A 24,802-nucleotide genomic window follows, 5' to 3' on the forward strand; every position below is an offset into this window, starting at 1 on the left:
CGATTTTGGCTCTTTAAGCGTAGAGCAGCAGTGCGCAAATGGGATTGGGCCGAAAATAAAAAAAGTGGAAAATAAGCTTTTAAATCCAAATCAGCAGTTTTGCCATGATAGTCAATGGCATGCATAAAACAACAATACCAGGGAGTAATGGTTGCTAAGGGGGAAGGCTGAGTGTGAGTGTGGCAACTATGAATTAGCATTCTATTTTATGCAAATGAGGGGAATGATACTGAATCACAGATTTCCTCTGAGTGTTAGTTGACACCCAACTGTGTAGGTGCAGCAATACCAAAGTGCAAGTCTAAGAGCAGAATGACTTCATAAGTGGGTGTGTCATGCTTGCTGTAAGCTCATTGGAGCTCTGTGGCTCATGTTTGCCCTTAGCTAAGCACAGCTAAGGAAGGGTGTGTGTCAGATGTTCCTGAGCACTGTGTACATAGCATAAACAGATGTGTACACCACACACCGGGTTTTAAACAAAAAAATAAAAAAAGCAGGAAATAGCAGCTCTGTGCAATCTGAGCACCGAGTATGTGTGGCGTGCCTCTGGGCTTAAATGGGAAGCCAATGGGAAGGGAAAACTGCAGTAGGAAGGCAATCAAGGAGAACTAGCATAGCTGGCAGGTGGAATGTATCAGAATCAGCCAAATGCACATACAGCAGCCCAGCACACTACTATAAAGTATACAAACACCTTTCAGACTGGTTTTTGGGGAAACAGCAGCAGGGAGGCAATCAAGGAGAACTAGCATAGCTGGGAGACGAAATGTATCAGTATCAGCCAGTTACACATGGAACAGCCTAGTATACTACAACAAACTATGCAAACTCCATTCAGTGTGTTTTTCCCCACAAAATCTACACTGCCGGTGTACACAGTTAGGGATATTTTAACTGACAAAACTAACAAAACGTTAGGGGCTGCTGTCGCTCTCATACATCAATATGTGGAAGAGGCTGAGGGTAGTGAGGATGTGAATGCTGATGACCAACTCACAGAACGGAGAAGAGTGTACAGACTCAGAGTAACCTACCAGTGGCTACAAGAACTGGGGATAGTGGAGCACTATGGGGTAGACAGGGACTTCTACAACAAATTATTGAGTTGTGCCGGCCAAGCCTCACACACAGAACCAACAGAGAGGAACCCATCCCACTGGATACCAAGGTATGTGTAGGCTTAAGAATACTAGACACAGGTACCTTACAAAGGCCAACTGGGGATATCATGGGGATCTCACAGGCATCGGCTTCCAGGGTACTCCACCAGTTCCTGGATGCAATATCAGCACATGCGTGTGAGCACATATATTTTTGCAATGCACGTGAGGCATTGACCAGCAATATGCATCTCTTCCACCAAATAGCAGCATACTCTGAGGTAGTGGATGCTATGGACTGCATGCACATACACATCAAAGCACCACCTGGAGAGCGGGATATGGTCTACATAAACCGCAAGGGCTTCCCCTTAATCAACTGCCAGGTCATGTGTGATGCCCAGGGCATTATCTTGAATGTGTGTGCTGGCAGCCTTGGAAACTATCACAACTCCCACATCTGGCATATGTACCAGTCATTTTCCAGTGGGAACATCCCATATGGCCACCTAGTGGTTGATGCTGGTTACACACTGGAGCCATGGGTTATGACACCCATCAGAAATGCACACACACCCGAACAAGAACTCCATAATGAGGCACACACACAAACCAGAATCATAATAGAGCATGTGTTTGGGATGCTCACATTATGGTTCTACTGCCTGAACATATCTGGTGGAGCCTTGCAGTACTCTCCAGCTACATGTACACAAATGTTCATAGTATGTGCCATGCTACACAATATGATCCTGTGGAAACAGCTGCAGCAGGAACAGCACGGGGCAAGGCCACACAGCCTCCTCACCATTGCCAAGGCCATTACAGGCCCATAGTGACTTGGAGGAGGAACTACCTGAGCCTGCCCATGTAGGCAGAAGGAGACATGCCCAGTATGCCCTGGCCTTGGCAAAGAGAAAATGCATAGCACATACACTGACACAGTAGGGATCCAGGGAATGACACCTTTCTCTGACTCACACATATAGTAAAAGGGATGCCAAACATGACACTACCTGTGCTTTACCATGTATAGGGAGTGTACTATGTGCATCCAACATAGTCAGCCCTCCAGCCCCATCCTCAATACTGGCACAGACAGAAGGTAAGTCAGTCTTCCTATCAATTGCTGAATGGAGTAGTATGTTCTCATAGTTGTATCTATGATATGGATGTCAGCATGCAAGGGAATTGGGTGGCTGAATGGAATGGCAGCAGATAGTGGACACCTATATGGGCAGCATGAAATCCATAACAAATACTGCTGTCATCATAGTAGGCAGTAATAGACAAGGTGAGAAATCCCACTGCAGTACACATTGTGGCCCAAATGTGTGTCTATAGGACACACACATGCTTGTAATTGCAGCTGACATACCCACCACCAGCCTCAGCCAGCAGGACAGGTGTAGATGACCATAAAGAAAGCCTGGTCTATGGCCTCCAATTGATGTCATTGGTTAACAGCCCCCTCCAGACCTACACAGACAGACTACAACAGATCTGGCAGTTGTATGTCAGTTCAGAAGGGTAAGAAGTTTGAAACTGAAATGGAGGTCAATAAAACCTAAGATCTGTACACTATTGATATGCCTCCAGTCTGCATGATAGGTCCGAATACAAAATGAAATGGAAGCCAACAGATACCTGAAATACCAGTACAGTCATAGCAAATGTTTAAAGTTGTCCGGTGTGCCCCCCCCCCCAATCCCATGTAGAAATGCAGTAACATGTAAGTGTGAGGTGCAATAACAGTAGAGCACAGATTACCTGAGCTGGCCCAATCTACAGGATAGATTGTTGCATGTGTACAATATGCAGGGGTCCATGTGTTAGGTTGTCATGTGTTCAATATTGTGTGGAAGTGGTCAGCTTGTAGGTATGGAGGGCTGTGAGTTAATGGCCTATGGGCAGTACTGTGGATGACAGGGCCATGTTCTGACAACTATAGTGGCAACCACAATGCTTCTCAGCAATACCCATGTCAGCAGTCGTCCATACTCACTGTCCATCTGTCACTGTCTGAAAGATGGACATGCCATGAATGTAGGTACATACATACACACAGTACACAGGTGGAAGTACCCCAGACAGAGTGCATAAAATGTAACTGTCAACTGCACACAACTTTGGAATTGTACATACAGGTTGCCAGCATATTAGTTGTCTATGTAGTATGGAATACTGATGTAGTCTGGACAATCACTGTTAGACCACAAAAGTCACAGTTATGAAGTAATGAGACTGCACAAGGCAGCATAAGGGGAATGTCCCATGTATATCTGTGAGTCAGCTGTAAGTAGCTTCCATATCCCACATGCGCTCAGCTCAACCCACCATCAGACACAGGTTTATCACAGGTCATGTCCTTGCTTTTGGGAATTAGTACAGTATGACCTCACTTCTGTATGGTAATACCCACAGAATGCAGCATGCTGAAGGGGTGTGTTATGCAGGTGTCTCCCTAGCTGTAAGCAGCTCCCTGCATGCATCTTGACCAATGGGTCAATATGTACAGGAAATATTGCCATTAAAACCTCAAACAGTTACCCTGTCACCCCAGGAGAATCCACTGGCTTACAGCCTGGAAATGTAGGAGTGACAGAATGAACTGGCCTGCTACAGATGGCCTGCAGCAAAACCAAATGGCCTACAGTCCTCTGTCAAGGCCTGTGCCTCACCCATACTGCCAATGTATGGTATCTCATGTGGTCCCAAATAATAAAATAACACAGTCAACAGAACACAAATGCAAGGCTATATTGACATATCCCAGTAGTATCCCCCCATGTCCTACTGCATGAACTGGGGGCCAATCCATACATACTGCTGGGATGAAGGGACAACTATAGGGATACTTCCCAGATATCACTCTCATAATATTAGGACAAGGATAGAATAACAGATTGGGGGGTGTAGATGCATGGATGTCATGGAGTGTGTGAAGTCTGAAACTCTGATGTGTGTCCATACTACCCCTGCCTGCAAACCCAGTAATGGGTGGCTACAAACCTGCTCGTAAACCACAATGTGAAGGGGAACTGACCATATATATCAGCCCTGCCTTTGGGTAAACTGGGTAAATCTGTACAGCTGAGAGGTATGGTCATTCTGTTAAGTCGATATATGTTCAACAAGGGGATCCTCAGCCACCATACTATCAAGATGTTGGTTCATTTACACAGACCCCATCAGCAAGTGTCTGTAGCTACTCCTCCACAATGGCAGGAGTGTGCAAGAATGTGTAGGCTGCATACCACAATACTGGACTCAGCTTCATTCATCTTGTATTTCCTAGTAAATAACTGTGAGCAAATAATTATATCTGTCAGCAGTCGATGACATAATACATCACAGTGTAAAACAGTACATGTCTGAATATCTCTGCTACCACCAACTATGTAACACAAGCAGCACAGCCAGCAATAGTTACAGTATCCCCCATCTGTCGCCCATTGTGACTCCATATTGTCAATCTATCTACAGATATCCTGCAGAAACAGGTTGCTATGTGTAGGTTGAGAACACCAAACCCTGGACTGGAGTACAACCCTACCTGGAATGCATTCACACAGTCAATACACAAGGTCATACTGGACATGCTCCTACCCTTACAGAAATGAAGCCTATGTCTGACAACACAGTGGACTATACATATCTGTCATTTGCAGATATATGTGCATACACACCAAATTGTACACCATTTATGTTTCAAACACATTGTATAGGAATACTCACACATATCCAAGGCCAACACACTATATTATCTCAAACATACACAAACAGAGATGTGGGGAAGAGAGAACAGACAGTGATAGATAAAAGTCCATTATAAGGCCTGTCCCACCCACTACACATCCAATTGGCCGATATTGCATGATGTGTAGATGTCAATCAGTTTAGATATTTCCTTTGCTAGCTCTCTGCAGTATAGTGTCTGCTGTGCTTCTGATAACTGTATAACACAATAGTAAAAAACAGTATTCATGTAGCATTTGTATACTCAGTTCTGTCAAATGTAAAGTTGTGTGTGACTAAGTGTGTGTGTGTGTGTGTGTGTGTGTGTCTGTTTCCAGAGGAATGATTGATGGCCCATTCACACGCACTCTGCACTTTCCATTGGCCATGTTACCACTCCTACTGATATCAGTCACCTTGAAATAACCCTTTGACCAAATATCAGCCCTATAAGATCTGTGCCACTTGCAATAACTGTGTAATACCATAGTGTAACACACTAGTTAAGGAGTTCTAATCCTGGCCCTGGTAACTGTGAGCATTTGTGTGGGTGAGTCTTTGTTGATAGCTGCTTTTGTGGTCATTCACACTTACTGCCCTTCCCTCACTCCTCCTTTAGCACTGCAGCTGATGTCAGTCACCTTCAAAGATGCCTTTGGGCAGCTCTTTAGTATATAACTGCCATGGCACTTGTGATAACTGTGTAATACCACAGTATAGCAAACTAGTTAGATAGGAGTTCTAATCCAGGTCCTGGCAACTGTGAAAATGTGTGTTTTTTGTGTGAGTCTTTGTTGACATCTGCCTTTGAGGTCATTCACACCTATTGACCCTCCCTCACCCTTCCTTTAGCACTTGCAGCTGTCAGTCACCTTCAAAGATACCTTTCGAGAGTTCCCCAACATGTAACTCCCATGGCGCTTGCGATAACTGTGTAACACTATAGTACCAATACATAGCTAGGCAGGGGTTTAAAACTCAGTACTTGCAAGTGTGTGTGTGTGTGTGTGTGTGTGTGTGTGTGTGTGTGTGTGTTTGTGTGTTATCAGTATCCTGGGTGGGTGTTGGTGTGATTGTGTAAATAACAGGATCCATTGTAGGGTGGGTTTTGTTACGTTTTCATATTGAGGACCCATATGTCCCAATGTGACATTACAAGGGCAACAGTTGTCAAACACCATAGAGGTCATTGTAAACAATATACAGCCATACATTTATATATAGGCAACCATTATAATACCCAGAGATCTCTTTCCACCCACAGATCATACACAAACACGCTTGGCTCTTTCTCTCTTCCTGTCTTTCTTTCCCTCTTTCTCTCTCTCACCCCCTAACTGGTAGATGTGGAAAAATCCATCTGTTTTGCATAGGCAGCAGCTTGACTTTTGTAGGTAATGCTCATGATCAGCTGATGGCCTGTGCACAAATTGGAGTCCTCCACTTGCTAATTGCAGGTGGAACACCTGTGGTATCATTCCTATAGCCAATTGCATGGAAACACACCCCTATAAGTAAGCAGTGTAAGAGGGTGTTAGCCCTTCTCCCTCACTGTGAGCAGGACTTCATGTGGGTGCGTGACAACCAGCATCCCAGAGGGTAGTTGTTAATACCTCTTACAACAAACACTGTGGAGACAGGCCAACAAACTGGAGGGGGATGTTCCAGACATGGGGACAGAATGTAAGTATTGCTATTCTACATCTGAAGTAATGTTGGTTTAACAGGGTTTGTGTGGATATGTCTGTTCTGCATGATTTAAAGTCTGGTATGGCAGTGTTATGTGGTTGAGAAAACTCTCACCTGTAGGGCTATCTACAGACTGCACAGAGTTTGGAGCCAGAGATTTGGTGTGTTACTCACACATTTTCTGTCTTCATAAATGCAGTAGCATACTCTAATTATTGTACTCAGGAAATGCTAATATCTACGTGTGTTACAGACTTCATATCCCTCAGAAGAGATATGTCACAACAAACCCTGTTACACCAGCAATGTTCTCAGTTTATAACTGTAATATGTCAATATTGGCCCTGTGTTTGCGTTTCTTTCCCCTAAGTTTTTCACTCTTTGTTCATATGGCATGCAGTAAAAGGTGAATATGTACAGTATACCATTATTTAATGACATAATTCCTGATATCAAGCCAGTGATACATCAGACTGCCAGACATGTAATGTAAAGGAGACCTAATAGTTGTGGACAAAACCTGGATATTCTGTGGTAGTCTGTAGAGTAGTGAGGTCGGTGTACTTCTGGTGATTGTTGACAGACTGTTTGTATTACGTAGCATGCATTGTGATCATGTTATTTGGCCTGTGTACAGACTGGGGTAGATGTCAGTGTTCTTGGTCCTCTTCTATCTGACAGTGCATGCTGCTCTAGTTTCTGATACCCTATCAGTCTATATGTTTGTACGGCCAGACTGAGACATGTCCCATATCACAGTCAGGCATCAGACTACATTGCGAATTGGGCCAGTATATGTAGGGTTAGTGTGTGTGTGGCAAACATGATGATGACTTTGTGCACACAGGCCATCGACTGTACTATTACTTGGGCTTACCATTATGTGACTGTGACCATGTTGAGTTCGGTTGTGGGTATGCACTTTCACACTATCTTTTACCCCATGCTGTTACATGCCTGTAGTACCTGCTATATTTTCAATTACATGTGTAATTCCCCATAGGTAAATTGGGTTAGTGTTGTGGCAGTCTGCCTGTAGTGTAGACAGTGCTTGGTTACATGCCTAGCAGTGCAGTGTATTTACCCTAGTGTGATGTTATGTCCAGATATTTGTCAGACATACTGTTGCCTGGCCACCATACGTGTTGTATATTTCTGACAAAGCAGTGGGCTGGTGTGAAGATGTATGTCACTCACTAGTGTGAAGTATGTGGCTTGGGATCTCTGCTCCTCCAGTTAATATGTGTTAGGACAGACAGGAGGGTGTGAATGCATCAACTGTGTGAGCCTATCTAGTCCAGTACCATTTTCATGGGTCTAAACATCCCCTTTGTCAGGCTTGTTCCAAATTTATTGCACTAAGGTGTTCTGTGTATACCTCCTGACTGACCAGATTCTTTCAGACTTTCCATGTTTATTGCTCATATTGCTTCTGTATTCCAAAGGATCATTACTGTGATTTGTGTGATACTTCACTATGATGATTTTATGATGTCTGTCAGTAACCGATGGCGTACATGTCAGTGTCAGAAGAGCCTTCCTTCACAACATGTATGTTGACACAACCCCTGTCACTGTAGCAACAACATTTATAACTGTAATACATACATTATGTTCCCGTGCAGTAACAGGTTGAGAGTTATGGTGCTGAGTTATGACTCCACTAAATGTCATGGACATATGTTATATAGACATACATATATATATATATATATATATATATATATATATATATATATGTGTGTGTGTGTGTGTGTGTGTGTGTGTGTGTGTGTGTGTGTGTGTATATATATATATATATATATATATATATATATATATATATATATATATATATATATATATATATATCTATATATATATATATATATATATATATATATATATATATATATATATACATACACACACACACATATTTATATATATATATATATATATATATATATATATATATATATATATATATATATATATATATACATACATACATACACATAAATGTACATATATATATTGAGAAAAAAATGTATATAGAGATATTTGTGTGTATGAATATGTATATACATGGTTTACTATCAAAATGTTGAAATTCACATGGCTGACGTTCATAACGTCGAAAGTCATTACACCGAATGTTCAAAATACCGAAAAAAATGTCTAAATTGAAATGGTTGAAACACATCTGCAAATGAACACTAGTGTTTTTGCAGGGGGGTTGTGCTCCCCACACCCCCTGCTACTTATATATTACAACTCTGAGATTGCACAACAGTGCAGACAAGGGAAAATCCTTACCCTGTTTGCAACATAATGTCGACAGGTAATTTGCATGCACTTCCTGTCGATCAAATGAATTACTTAATATTCATGTGTCGACTATATGGGTCAATCATATGAATGTTAGACCAAATGAATTTCAACATTTTGATAGTAAACCTATATATATATATATATATATATATATATATATATATATATATATATGGGTTTCCTACGGTAGACCGAAAACTCGGAAGATCGGCAATCACATCACCGATGCCAGAAGACCGACGGAGCAGATAACTGACAACTTGTAATCCCGACAGCGAAAACGCTGGCATGGGAAATGTGTGAGTACGACTCGGTAAGTGTGCGATAGTGAGGGATTTAGGGTTAGGGAGCGGGTAAGGTGAGTGTGCGATAGTGAGGGACTTAGGGTTAGGGTGCGGGTAAGGTAAGTGTGCGATAGTGAGGAATTTAGGTTTAGGGTGCAGGTAAGGTGTGTGTGCGATGGTGAAGGATTTAGGTTTAGGGTGTGTGTAAGGTAAGTGTGCGATAGTGAGGCACTTAGGGTTAGGGTGCGGGTAAGGTAAGTGTGCGATAGTGAAGGACTTGAGGGTTATGGGAGGATTAAGTGAGTTAGGGTTAGGGTGCATGTAAGGTAAGTGTGTGATAGTGACGGACCTTTGGGTTAGGGTTTGGGTTAAGGTTACTGCATAGATAGTTATGTGTAAGGTGTAGTGTAGGTTGTTAGGTTGTTAGTGTGCTTGTGTTATGTGTGTGTTGTGTGGAACAGCAAACTTTTTGCTTTGTTAACTGTCAGGATTGTGGTTTGTCAGCCATGTGAACTTTCATGTTTTTGCGGTTTCATTCTTGTGGTGTCAGTGTTGTGGTTGTCGGTGTTGTGTACTGTCAGTTTAGTGTAGTAGACCCATATATATATATATATATATATATATATATATATATATATATATGTATATATATATCTATATATATATATATATATATATATATATATATATATATATATATATATATATATCTATATATATATATATATATATATATATATATATATATATATATATATATATATATATATATATATATATATATATATATATATATATACATATATATATATATATATATATAAATATATGTATGGGTTCCCTATATAATTTGAAAATACTGACATCTTGAATGTCAGTATTTCGAAATTATAATAGCAAAGCCATATAATTCCAAAACACTAGAAGCGCAAAATTCAAAATCCCGAAGTATGGAGATTTTGAATTAGTGCTTCTGGTGTTCTGGTGTGTGAATGGTAAGGTGTTAGTTTGGGTATGTATATGTGTGTATGTGTGTTGGTTAGGGGCTTTAGTGTATGTTAGTGTCTGTTGTGATTGTGATGTATGTGTGTGAGGGACTGTAAAATGTGTGGTTGTGAGTTAGTTTTGTGTGTCTGACCGTGCGATCTTGGAGGTAGTACTTTTTGTGTTGTGGTGTGTGAATGGTAACGTGTTAGTTTGGGTATGTATGTGTATGTGTGTTGGTTAGGGGCTTTAGTGCATGTCAGTGTGTGTTGTGACTGTGATGTGTGTGAGGGAGTGTAAAATGTGTGGGTGTGAGTTACCTTTGTGTGTCTGTGCAATCTCGGAGTTAGTATATATAAATAGGGGGATGTGGGGGTGCAGCTGTAGTATAGGATTTTATATTTGAGTTGGGTGGAATTTGTGTGTATGTGTCTGTGTGTGCTGCATGTGTAGTGTCCTGTCGGGATTTTGAATTTCGCAGTTGTGAGGTGTTCGGGATTTGCAGGTTTCAGTTATGTAATTTCGAAATACTGAAATTCGGGATTTCAGTATTTCAGGATTACATAGTGAATCCATATGTGTGTATATATATATATATATATATATATATATATATATATATATAATATGTATAAACATATATATATATATATATATATATATATATATATATATATATATATTTACATATATATATCCTTTTATGTGTAAACAGAAGCGTTGTGTATACCTTCTCAGATGTATCCCACCATATTAATCTGATATGCGTATATTTACATATAAGAACATGACTGATTCAACACCTGTTTCACTTACAAGTACTAAGCAATTGTAGTAGTCAGAGCAGTTTTTTACTATGATTCAGTATGTGTACTGAATTATATATTTGAGAAACAACAGACAATTTCAAAGCTCAAATGGCTTATTGGTTAACTGCTGTGACTCTAATGTACAGTGTCCTGGATTCAAGTCCTGCAAGGGCTGTTTATTTTGTTGCTAAGCCGAACAAAGACTGTTAGAGACAGAGTGGTTATGGCAGTTTTGAGCAGTTTTAAGCAGGTTTGAGTGGGGTTGCATGACGGTAAGCGCTGATAATGTATGGTTAAACGTATAGGCGCTTACACCATGTAGGCTTCACTTACCAGTGCGCAAATCTGATTAGCATTTACATGTAAGTAATGCTTACACATGCTAAGTATAGCTCAGCCCTGGTAATCATTGATGACATTCACGTCTGATGAAATGGCAGAGTAATGACATCTTTAATTAATGTATTTAATTCCATGTACACAACATGCTTTTATGTGCTGTCATTACAGTAGCAAGGAGTGTGAGTATGCTGTATGGAACACCCGAGTATACATGGGTAGTGCCACAATCTTTTCTCTTTGTATGTGCTTCATTCTTGGGTAGTATCCCAGGTTATATGCAGTCGCACATGCATGTATTGTATCATTACATTATAACTTTTAATAGTGCTTTTCCAAGTAAGAGTAGATTGCAGATTGTAGTACTGGAACCATAGTCTCCTGCATGCAAGGCTGGACTCTTTGTATCAACTATCGTGTTCTTCGTATTTGACCTGAATGTTTTTAAGCATCTCCTATTGGATATTGATTTGATATGTTGACATTAACTGTAGACTACTATGTTTTAGGACATGTCATTGAGGACTGCTGTCATGTAGTAATGGCATACCTATCAGTTTCAGACGTCTATCTGTCAGAATACTCATCTTAATGCATGACCTGTTGGCTAGCTACTTTCTGTCTGTCCTCTGTACAGATGTGCAGATGTCAAGGTATTCATCTTGGCTGCTTACAGGCAATCTCTGATTGACTGACACTTACATGTTTTCCCAGCTGTCTAATGAATGCCACAGCTAGGAAACCCCACTTTGTATGCACCACATGCCATGGATACCTCAAACAGACTACCACAGTCAACAAAACATGTTTGGGTACATGTCCCTAACACAGACACTGGCCATGTTATACAATATAAGTTGCATGCATGTCAAGCAGAGCACCTCACTGGCCCTCTTCAAGAGAAATCTTGATGAGTGGATGGGAAATAGAAAAGTTCACCTAGGGGATTACTCCAGTGGCTCCACTCAACAGAGGCACTAGGAACTAAAGTCGGGTATCATGATGCCAGGGGAATCCTATGGGCTAGGCTTGTAAAGGCTCCAGGGCCATTAGCCTAGTACACACCTATGAACCTATGGAGTGCATTCTGAAATCAGATCCACACACTGAACCTCTCACTGCAGAACATCTGACCAAAGGCACTGTAAATGGTGGTGGAGGGGCCCAAAATGGGGACGTCTTTTAATTATTAACATTATCCCTTCCTCCACAGCTGAACTGTTCTGCCTTGCAACAAAGTAAAGGATCACATGTGGACAAAGCCTAACATTGGGGGGGTATATAGGAACAGATCACAGATATGCCTATTACAAACCTATGAAGTTGGTGCATGATACATTTCACATTACCATGATTGTTCTGAAGGTGGTGGGGGTCTGAAACTCATGTGTCTGTCATGACTACATTACATCCAACTTTAGCTATTTGCCAGACTAATACAGATGTTTTGAGGAACAGACAAACACTATGATGGCTTAAATCTTGACATTCTGTGCATATCTGGACAGTTGACAGGTATGACCTACTGCCCACAGGGCCAGATGCTATGTCTATGGCAGTTGTTCAGCAGGACATTATTACAGCAAGTCTTGATGGCACATATCAAGCTCTCAAAATCATCTGTCCCATTATTACAGACCAAGTACTACATTCAATTACATGATGACATGTTTCACATACCTGTTTTATTAGTATGCTCTTTTCTATGCTGCACTTCAGGATGTCTCCCTTGTTTGTTTGTTTGTTTTTAGTATTATTTTTGTTTTTACTATTATTTCTGTTTTTGGTGTTTTTCTCTCTTTCTCTCATTCTGTCTACACTACAGGGATCGAGCTGGTTTGAACAGGTTGCAGCTTGGCTTTTGAAGGTGATGCTCATGACCAGATGATGGCCTCTGCTACAGTTGGTGTTCCCCACTTGCTAATTGCGTGCAGGCAGCTGTGTAGTTCTTCCAATAGCCAATGTCATAGCAACCCACTACTATTAATGACTGCATCATGTGGGCGTTGTCTTTTTACCTTTCCTGTATGGAAAACATCCTTGCTGTGTGTGGGCAGCAGTGTTACAGACAGCAGGTAGAAATACTTCTTACAGCAGGACTTGTGGACACAGGCCAAGTACATGTTTGAATAAGGTCCCAGACCTAGGAACAGTGTGTGAGTATTGCTGTCATATGCATTGAATGCTGCTAGTTTTACAGGTGTGTACATGCTAGTTTTGCATGGAATGCAGTCTGTCTGCATAGCTCTCAACTGTGGGCCTATCCACATGATGGCCAGAGGATTGGCTATGTTTTGTCTGTTCCCCACACAGGTCTAGCCCCTGACATATCAGTGGCATTCTCTCCATTGATTGCTATCAGTACATGACAACATGCATTTGTGTTTCTGACTTCATATTCCTGAATAAGGAATGGTATGCTGCAACCAGTCCTGTATTCTGCCTTCATATTCCTGAATAAGGGTATGTTGCAACCAGTCCTGTAACACCAGCAACTTTCACAGTGTCTAACAGCAATGTCTGAAATATGGCCCTGTGTTTTAGCCTCTGTCCTCTACTTATATACCAGGCTTTGTCCAGATGTTTTACACTCCCACACAAATTGTGGGGTAGGGTCCATATATATGAGGCCTACAGCTGGACAAAACATGTCTGACCCTGTGCAGTCTGGAGGTCAGTGTATGGAGAACACTGTTATATGGGCTTGTAAGATATTTTATGGGGGAGGGGTAGAAAATGTTTTTAACCTAGGCTGTTGCAACATGTGAGGGATATCAGTATTAAAAAACATTAAGATATATGGTTGTACATTTTCATACGTTTCACCATGGGAACAGTGGTGGGCTAGAGCTTACTGTCTTATACACAGTTCTGTTTGCCAGTGTGATACTGATGTTTTAAGTTAAGCATTGTTACGTAACAGATACATTTTCATTGTGACAACTGATACTTTTCCAGCTAGGGGTTGAGTACAGAGTGTAAATTGAGGCTATTGAACTTCAGCTGTCATTGTGTTGATTTATTCTTATCTTCAAGGCAAGTGCGTTTTCTACTGTTGAACTACTTGAAGGCTTTAGCCTAGACAGCAGCATATATTATGTTTTGCAGATTACTGTATTATATGTTTTCTTTGAGAGTTGCATTAATCAGTTACTATGTATTTCAAACACCTAAATGCTGTGAGAAATAGCATAAACTGAAATAGTACACAAATAAACATTTCTATGTATGCAAACTGTGTGTGTTGCGATGTCCTTTGCATTGTGTGTGGGTATAAGTTTCATGCAATAATTCTCATTTGTAGGAAAGAATCAGACACTGGCCATTTGAAAAGGTGGCACCTGTAGGAATAATGGCTGTTTGATATGCTGTGCACCCTTTATATATACTCTGTTTATATATATCTATAAGTATTTATATATTTATATATGTATGTGTATATACATATACATATATATATATATACATATATATATATATATATATATATATATATATATATATATATACATACATACATACATACATATGGGTCCACTATGTAATCCTGAAATACTGAAATCCCGAATTTTAGTATTTCGAAATTACATAGCTGAACAGCTGAAAACCCAACTACAACACATATTTCTGGAACCGCATGATTGCAAAATTTAAAATCGCGAACGTACTCTACACATACAGCACACACATACATACAACCCCCCACAATCAAATAAATAATACTACACTACAGATAAGCAGGAGGGCAAGCCCCCCTGCACCCCCCATGAGGGGGGCTGTGACCCCCCCAAACCCCCCTACTTATATATTCTAACTCCAAGATCGCACAAACATATACACAAATGAATCTCACACCCACACATTTTACAGTCCCTCACACACACACATCACAGTCACAACACACACTTACACACTAAAGCCCATAACCAACACAATTAACATACATATTTATGTGACCTTCCACCCATCCATCCACACACCGCACCAGCAGAAGCGGAAATTCAGCATCGATGTGCTTCGGAATTTTGAATTTCACGCTTCTGCCGGTTTCGGAACTTTGAGTTTTTGGCTATGTTATTTTGAAATACTGCAATTCGGGATTTCAGTATTTCAGGATTACATAGTGGACCTATACATATATATATATATATATATATATATATATATATATATATATATATATAGATAGATAGATATATATACATACATATATATATATATGCATATGTATATATGTGTGTGTGTGTGTGTGTGTATCATTAGAATGTTTACTTCTCTCACATTGTACATTCCCTATGGTAGACTGACTGTTCTGCATATTTTAGAGAAATCATCCCAACATCTTTCAGCTGAGATGGCTTACTGTTAAGTTCTTCTGGCTATGTTGTGCAAGGTCCTGGTTCAAGACTTGAAAGTGCTGGTTATTTTGTTTCAATCCAAAACAGTTCAGCTGTGGAGGAAGGGATCGAGGCAATAATTACAAGAGATCCCTATTTTGGGCCCCTTCACCCCCATTTACACACACACATATATATATATATATATATATATATATATATATATATATATACATTCTCCCTACTGTTGAATGACTGGGCTGCATGATATGTTTGAGAAAACATGAGCTATCTCTGCAGCTCAGATGGCTTAGTGGTAAATTGTTGTGGCTATGGTGTGCTGTGTCCTGGGTTGGCGAGGGCTGGTTATTTTGTTGCTGGGTAGAACAAGGGCTGTTGGATACAGAGTGATTAAGGCACTTTTAAACAGTTGTAAGTGAGTTTGTGCGGGTTTGCATGGAGGTAAGCAATGCTAACGTCTGCTTAAATATGTTTACAGACAGCTGGAAACTTGCTTAATTTGTGTAGGCATTGCTTACCACCATGCCAACCGGCTTAATGCCGCTTACTACTGCTTAAAAGTGCTTACCCTTGGTTACCACCGCACTAATTTCATTAAAAAAAAAAGAAAAAGGGATGATAGGAAAGTTGTATAAAAGGGGGCACAAAGAGAGAAAGACAATAGGAAAAGTAGCTAGGGATGTGCAGGACAGGTTTAGGAAAAGTCCATAGCTGTCCACTTCTTCTACAGCAACAGCTGTGCATAAATACTGAATTAGGAAGTATATTTGGACACTCAAAACCTTGAGAGAGGGGTGAGGACAACAATAATGTGTTGTGTAGTCAACTAGACTGGATTACATGTGTCCAGTGGACATGTGTGCGATATGGACAGTTATGTATGGGGTAAATTTTCTTTTTGGGAACAGACTGCCCCTTTATTTAAGGTGAGAGTGTGGGATGTTGGGGAAGGATAGTAGGTATATTTGGGAAGGTAGGGTGGGTCAGAAGACAGACAAGACAGACAAGACAGCATACAGGGGTGGTGTATGGCACATGTGGGGGGGTAAACACCTTGGATGAGGAGTGGTATTTGGAAATTATAATCCCATGAGGTCCCAAGTAACAGTGGGACTGAGGTCCCCACCCATGGACAGTCACCACTGCAACTTCATGGCCCCAAAGGTGGCTATGCTGGGGGCTGAGCAGGAGGGGCAGGCTGACCCTCCAATTGCACCTCATGGCCCTCAATCTGGCATAGCAGATCTCCCAATTCTCTGGGGGCTCCCTACGCACCAGACCCTGGACCTGATTTTGTGTGACAGGCATACCTCCCAACTGTACCAAATAACTCGTTTTTTACTGAGTTTTGGGGTCCAAATACTGGGGTGCCAAGATTCCTGAGTGGCACCGCTCTATTTCCAACTTTTTCCCAGCTTTAGCTTTTATTTTATTTTTAATTTTTCCTCGTTTTTTTATTTTGAGCTGATGTCATCACGTGCGCAATGACGTCAGCCCCATCAGGGCTACCAGCCTGTCGGAATTGAGCTCAAGGGCTCCAAATGCACATTTCTGGCTGGCATTTGTTCCCAGTGATCTGCGAGTGTGAGCAGGTTATTCAAACGTTTAGCTTGGATTCTGATCTGCGAGTGCAAATGGGTCACATTTTAGCTTTGGAATCTGAGCTTGGATTCTCTTTTTAGCTTTGGATTCTCCTAATCTGTGAGTGCGAGTGGGTTATTTTGTTTTAGCTTTGGATTCTGCTAGTGGGTTATTTTTTTAACTTTGGATTCTTTGGCTCTTTCTGCACTTGTGAGCAGCAGCATATGATTCTGGTAGGAAACCGAATATTATTCTGTGAAGTGTGTGTGTGTGTGTGTGTGTGTGTGTGTGTGTGTGTGTGTGTGTGTGTGTGTGTGTGTGTGTGTGTGTGTGTGTGTGGGTGTGTGTGTGTTTTGTTTTCTTTGTTAGCACAGTGTTACATGTTTTTTGTAAGCATGCCATTTTATGGATATGCATGGAGATCTTATTCCTCAGATCATCGTCTGATGCCTTTCATTCAGGGATGTAACAGCTACAGCATAGTATAAATGTTTACACTTTCTGAATTACTCCAAATGGACTCTGAATGGATGAGGGGGTCATGAGCAAGAATTTCATCAGGAGGGCAGTGATGATTAATGTGACAGGCTGTCTTCAATAAGGCTGTACAAAGAACATTAAGCTTAAGTCTCGATTATCTGATGGGTCATGGTCTATGTGAATATTTACACTTCCAACAAGGTTAAGGTATGTGTGCTATTTACCATTTCAAAGGTTATACATGTACAATATTGCAGGGCATATTATCCTAGATGCATGATGAGTTTGAATGTTGAGGTATCCTCAACCTCTTTCTGAGCCTACTTTAAATGCAGCAGCAGCAATACCTTACACATTATGAGCATTGCTAATGGTACAAATAAATTATTAATCCTACAGTTTATATATGGGGAAAAATGGTAGTGTGGCACCTACTGGATTTAGATGCATGCCATGCAACGTGGGAGGACTGAATTCAGGGCACAAATCGGTTGCTAGCAAAAGAATTTTTAAACAAGAAAATGCACATGTAGTTTTTCTCCAGGAGGCAAAATGAAAGAAGCATAATTCTGGTAATTTAAGTAAACAATGGAATAGCTGGGTAGCTGCCATGAGACAGACTTGTCTAAAAGGAGAGTGGTACAGACCTATGTGACTCCTGCTCTTTCTGATCATAGATATGTAATGCTGGAAACTAAGGACATGGGTTTGATTCCCCCCCCCCCTTGCAGGATACTGGACCATATTCGTTTGACAAGAAAGGATATCACAGACAAGTTAAGGGAGGCTACAAAAGTATTTTGGAGGTAACATAAAGTATGATTGAACACCATTTTTACAAAGTTGGAATTATTTATACATTACATAAAATATATAGGGAATTTAATTAGGAGACAAAAAAAAATTTACTGAAAGGAAAATTAAAGTTTATGGGGCACAGTTAATGCAGCTACACTTACTTGCAAACAAACAAAGGCTATGGATGGGAATTTATTAGGACAAATTAAAATTCTGAAACAAAAATGTAAGGGTATGCAAGTTAACTCTTTTCAGGAAAATTCTGAGAGAGCTAAAACTTTCCATTGGGCCAAATGTACTTCCTCTGCTATGGTGTTAGTATATAGACTGGGAGAAAGGAGAAAAAAACAAAAATCTATTGCCAGCATACAATATGCTCACAGTGATACTCTAAATGAGCTTGCTTGTCAATTGTTTTAGGTAAGTGCCTGCAGACACTAGAAAACCCTGTTTTTCGTGAAAATTAATACTTTCTAAGGCTACTGCAGCTACCTGTAATACATGATGATGAAAGGAGAAGAACGGGTACACCTATACAGCTTCAAATGGTTCAGGAAGTCATAATATATGTATATGTGTATATATATATATATATATATATATATATATATATATATATATATATATCTGTATGTATATTACATGAGTATTTTGTTTTGTAGGAGGAAATATGTCAAAAAAGAGAAGCTCATTTTTAAGGAAATATAAGGAACATTCAGGTTTCAGAGTCTGACGGCCAACAGTTTAAGACTGCACTAATAATGGCACACAGATATAGTCAGCAATAAAAGCATGGACTATCAGAGTTTGCAGCTGGGACTTCCTATTTCATATGCACAGCTGAACAAAACAAGAGAGCATGTATTATCAACAAAGCTGTTTCCCATTGTTTGAACTATGCACACATTAGTGTTTATGGTAAATGGGGCAAAATAGACAGGTAATGGGACATTGTAATGGCTGCACGGGGACTTTGGTGCCATAGTTTGGTTGTCTGTTCTTCAGTTTGTGTTTGAAAGTTGGTATCCCACAATTCAATTGCAGTGGGCGGGGTTACATAATTATGTATGCAAATTTTATGTTAATCAACATACAGATTTGTACCTATTTTTCATGGGCCTTGTCCAGATTTTTGATGTTTCCAGGTTGAGAGGTATGGTGTCAGGATCCTGTCCGCACCCACTACCAGTGGGGGATGAGCCCCATCCCCTGAGGTGGATCCACCTGAAGGTGGTGCAGGACCAGCAGATGAGGAGGTCCCATGGTGGGTCCCAGATGTGCTGGGGCCCAGTGCCATGGCCAGATGAGGTGGGAGAGGTGGGTCCGCTGGGACCGGCGTTCCCAAACGTGCTATGGTGTTGCATTTTTAGAACATATGTGGGTTAGTAATAGTCAACACAATCCAGAATTAGTTATAATAACATCCATAGATATTCCCATTAACCCAAAACACCAGATTTGGAACAGTTGCATAGCAAACAAAGCACATGCATATATGGAACCACAGTGGCCATTACAACAGCATGCAGGTTACATTGATAGCAACAGGCCACCAATGATAGTATTTCAACATGGAACATTAATAGAAACACATTTAAATATTTATTGAACAATAGGACGTATGTCCCAACAGTAGGCTTAGTGTAAACATACCCACTGATTTGTGTGTTTAGATTATTGTTGCAGATATGGTGGGGGGAAAGAAATGTCAATTAACAAGTTATATACCCTTGCAGTACTCACAAATTTAATGATCATTGCTCTACAAATATTATTACAATCCTCTATGGCCTTAGTTTGGGCAGTGATATGTTTGTACACAGTGTATACTTCAACTGGCTTATAGCTAAATTCTACTTGTCTTACCTGGTACACCTATGGAGGGAATGTTTGTTAACACTACCCAACTGTTTCTACACATATTCCCAGATTCCTAGTTGTAATTATGCACATACCTCTCAATTTCTTAATGCACAACATCTTGACAAAGCTTGACAACATGGGGGTACAAACAGGGATATATTTTGAATATTGCTCTAATAACCTTTTAGACATTTGCTAGAGTAGCAGGATTTGTTTTAATATACATTTTCTGAAGGATTTTAAGTCTGACACTCAAATGTATGTCATTATTCTGTGACTATAATCCTGAGATCATCCCACTGATTACCCAGGAAAAAAGAAGAACATGCCAAAAATATGAGCCAAATATCTGGGCATTCTGGGAAAATATGTACAGTTCAGAGGTATGATTTATACATACCACTTACTACCACTCCCAGGATTCAAACCATGGCTGCGTGTGCTAAAAATACAACAATTTCTGATTCATAACAGTGAGCTCTTTAGGAACTGCTATATGTGCCTTTAGTGTTTTATATCTAAGTCTCTCTTGTTTGTACAATCATACATTGTAGTTACAACAGTCTTATACAGACATTCCTACACATATATTTATGTAGCACAGTGTGAGAAAAGTGGTATACACAACAGTACTATTCTGATATTAGATGTTGGTGAATGCTTCATGTCAGACCATACAATGCCAGTATAAAGACTACCAGTCCAGGATTTAAAACTTTATTGCCAGGCAGTTACAGTTTTCATATCTGAAAGACCTGTTGGGGGAATGTTTTTAACACTACCATACTGTTTCTGCACATATTCCCAGATTCCTAGTTAACATAATGCACATACCTCTCAATCTCTTAACGAACACACTCTAGACAAAGTTTGACAACATGGGGGTACAAATAGGGGCATATTTTTGAATATTGCTGTTATAAACTTGGAGAGTTTCTAGAGAACAGGATTTGTTTTAATATACATTTTCTGAAGGATTTGAGGTCTAAAAATCAAATGCATGTCATTATTTAGTGACTCCAATTCTGGGATCATTCCAGTGATTTTCCCATGGAGACAGAGGAACAGGCTTAATATATGAGCCAATTATCTGAACATTGTGCAAAAATCTGTACAGCTGAAAGGTATGATTATGCATACAGCTTACTACTACCACTCCCAGGATTCGAATCATGGCTGTGCATGCTAAAAATACAACAATTTGGGTGTTATCACAGTGAGCTATTTAGAAACTGCTATTTGTTCCTTCAGTGTTTTATGTCTAAATCTCTTTTGTTTGTACAATCATATATTGTACTTACAACCGTCTTATACAGACATTACTAGACATATTTTTTATGTAGCACAACGTGGGTAACAATGGTTAACACAACATTACTTTTCAGAGACTGCAACACTAAATGCCATGCAATACCAAAGTAAACACAACCAGTGCAGGATTTATAACTTTATTGGCAGGCAGTTACGGTTTTATTGAAATATAACCTATATGGGACTATTACTGTCATATTATCTGGTTATCCAGTACAACTCATACACAGTTTTTATAATGCCAGGTGACTTTCTAATACTTTATATTTATTCGGTATGACTACTACAAGCAGGAGTGTTACTCACCAGCCTCATGACACAGCCTTTGCAACCTGCTAGCATAGGCTTCTTGATTCACAACCCACTCATCTGCAGCTGTAAAGGGAATAAAGAAATATTTAGGCATACATATCCATCACATACACAGGCTGGACTTTAGTAAACAGTTTTTGATATGAATACTTTTATTTATTTTATTTATTTATTTATTTTAATTTACATTTGTTAACCGGGAAAGTCCAACTTGGAACGAGCCAATTTTCAGCATAAGCCGAGGAGAAATGCTCCAGATGCATGTCTTTGTAACTTTGTACTTACACAGTGCCGGGGCATCATCCCTCTGCCTTTCTTCTTGGACCCACTGGTCCAAGATCTCCCTCTTTCTCCACTTCAAGTCGGCATAGTGGTGCTGGACCTGCTCACCAGTCTGAGGGATACCAGTGGCACTGGTGAAATCACAGGTGAGATGGTCTCAGGCTTCTGCTTTATACTGGGAACCCTGGTACTGGCCCTGCAGCAGTCTATCATCATGGTTCATTACCAGGAGTCTTACCATGTCCTTGGACTCCTGTATGCCCCAGTGCTGTGCCCGGAAGCGCATGCACTCTCCAACTCCTGCCTTACTGCCTACAGTGGGAAGCTGCAACCAGTTATGAACTATATTCCCACCTGTGGGCTCTAAATATGGCTGATTTCCCACCCTTTTCTGTGATTGGATGGTTTTGTATATTCTGAGCTAAGCTAAGCTATGGGCAAACCTGCTTAGCTAAGGTTGGTAGTGTTTAAAGGGGCAGGTTCAGAATTGCTTACTAATGAGCAAATCCACTTAACTGGGCTACTCAGTGCTTAGCAGTCATATTTGCACAATGCTTACACCTGGTAAGCAGAGTTGTGCAATGCTTAGCATTGTTTTTTTATATTTTATACACTATCTCCTGTATGGGATTGATTCATCATTCATTACATATTATAAATCTGTTTACTGTCCCTGACATCCCCCAATGTGCTTTCATTACATTTATTCCTGTGTAACTATACTGTATGGGGCATTTGTGTTTATATGGGGGTTTCACAACTTTATTTCACTGACACCTCACATCTGGACCTACTACAATACTCTGGTTAACAAATATATGTTATTTCATAGCTAATTATAAATAAAATGTTTATGTACTGATTTCACATGTAAAATCCAAATAGTCACACTGGGGATCGAACTAGGAATGGCTGCTTGTAAGTTGTACACACTAACCACTACACTACTGCAGCAGCATTTAAGTTGGATGTCTGTTGCTATTTAACTTCTGGTGCTGTTTAAGCTGGACTAAGCATAGCTAAGTGACGAGCACACCCACACAGCTATGATTAAACTTTATCACAGTTATTAAAAAAAAAATTATCTGTTGTGTTTTTTTATGTCTACCCTTTCTAAATATCCATGCTAATGCTAAACCTGTTATTCTATCAACTTTCTGCTTTTATGGTTTTGTCCAGATTCCTTACTCTGATGGGTTGGGAGGTGTGTACTATGTGCTTATGCAAAACCTGTTATTCAATCAATTGTATGGCTTGGTAGGGACTATTGTCCCTTATGGCTTTGTCCAGATTTCTTACCCTGATGGGTTGGGGGTGTTACAAGTGTTCTCGCTCATTTGAAATTGCCAAATGGCAATTCTGGAGTGCAGGGGGCATGTGTATTGTGAGAGCTCTGCTCTCAGACACACCCCCTGCACTCACACACAGAACCGTGTCTGTTTTACAACACAGCAGTGCGCCTTCATAAATATGCATGCCCCGATCCCATGCTGCACAGGAACAATCTCTGCCAAGCAGGAATAACTTATTCCTGCACAGCTGCTTGCTGAATCCTGGGGGTTGTGTTGTTAAATCAGTATATGCGGTACATCAGAATCAGTGCATGTAAAATGGAATACCTGGAATATCATTTATGTTATTTTATTGGTCCGGGACTGGTACTCTAAGTTAGAGTTGCTTAAGGTTTTTGGTTTAATATTTTCATTTTAATCCAGGCAGGGTCAGCAGATATTTTAGGTTGGCAATTGATATGATGGCTGTTTGTGGATGAAATGTTTGGCACTGTAGCTTTGGTGTACTTATGGCTTTGCAGAACTAAGTTGGGGAGCTGTTTGCAAATGAAATGAAATGAGTGGCCCTACTACTTACTGTTATAGGACTGCTATGCATTTGGATGGAGTGAGATGGATTGAGTACAAGTGCTAACCTCTGGATAATCTTTATGTGAAAGATGCAGTTACATTACTGTTTTGCTTTCTGATTTCAGAAGTTCAAGCCAGGTACTTTCGGTAAGAGAATGAAATAATTGGCCATTTACTGTTGTAATTCTGGCTTTGCAAAACGAATATGTCTGAGGGAATAAGCTATATGCATACAGGCTGTGACTATTGTCTCTGTGCAGCAGATGTATTTTAATGCTGGAAGGATCAAAGCAGAAACTGTAGTGGTGGGCAATGAAATGACTGCCCCTGTTTTATTTTTAGTCCTGCAAAGCCAGTCTTAAGACAGAATGTAAGCGGTGACAGTGTGTGCATCACAAAAGCATTAATATAGTCTTTTTTTTTTAATCCTGGCAGGGTCAAGCCAGATAGTTGGTAGGTCATGGCTCTGGGAGACTGTCAATTAAATGAGTGCTTTTTCTGAAGCTGTACTTTAAAATGTACACAACAGCAGCACTTCATTTCTGTAATATTTTCATTTCAGAGTTACAACTATGATAACCAGAATGAGTGAGCAGAGTGTTACAGTGGCCTATCTGAAATCTATTAATTTTAGAGACTTGACTTTGGATGAAAAGTTAAGAATCAAGAGGACTGGAAGACCCACACCTGATCTGAAGA

At 40.1% G+C, this 24,802-nt stretch overlaps 1 protein-coding gene across 1 annotated transcript in view; it reads right to left on the reverse strand.

Annotated features, from left to right (window-relative positions):
* The window catches only part of LOC122806199 (adhesion G protein-coupled receptor E5-like), a 236,086-nt gene that overhangs the window by 158,732 nt on the left and 52,552 nt on the right, over window positions 1-24,802 (reverse strand). The window lies entirely within an intron of this gene.

The sequence above is a fragment of the Protopterus annectens genome, chromosome 7.part0 (genome assembly GCF_019279795.1).
Source record: "Protopterus annectens isolate FY-2018-M chromosome 7.part0, PAN1.0, whole genome shotgun sequence".
Classification (NCBI taxonomy): Eukaryota; Metazoa; Chordata; order Ceratodontiformes; family Protopteridae; genus Protopterus; species Protopterus annectens.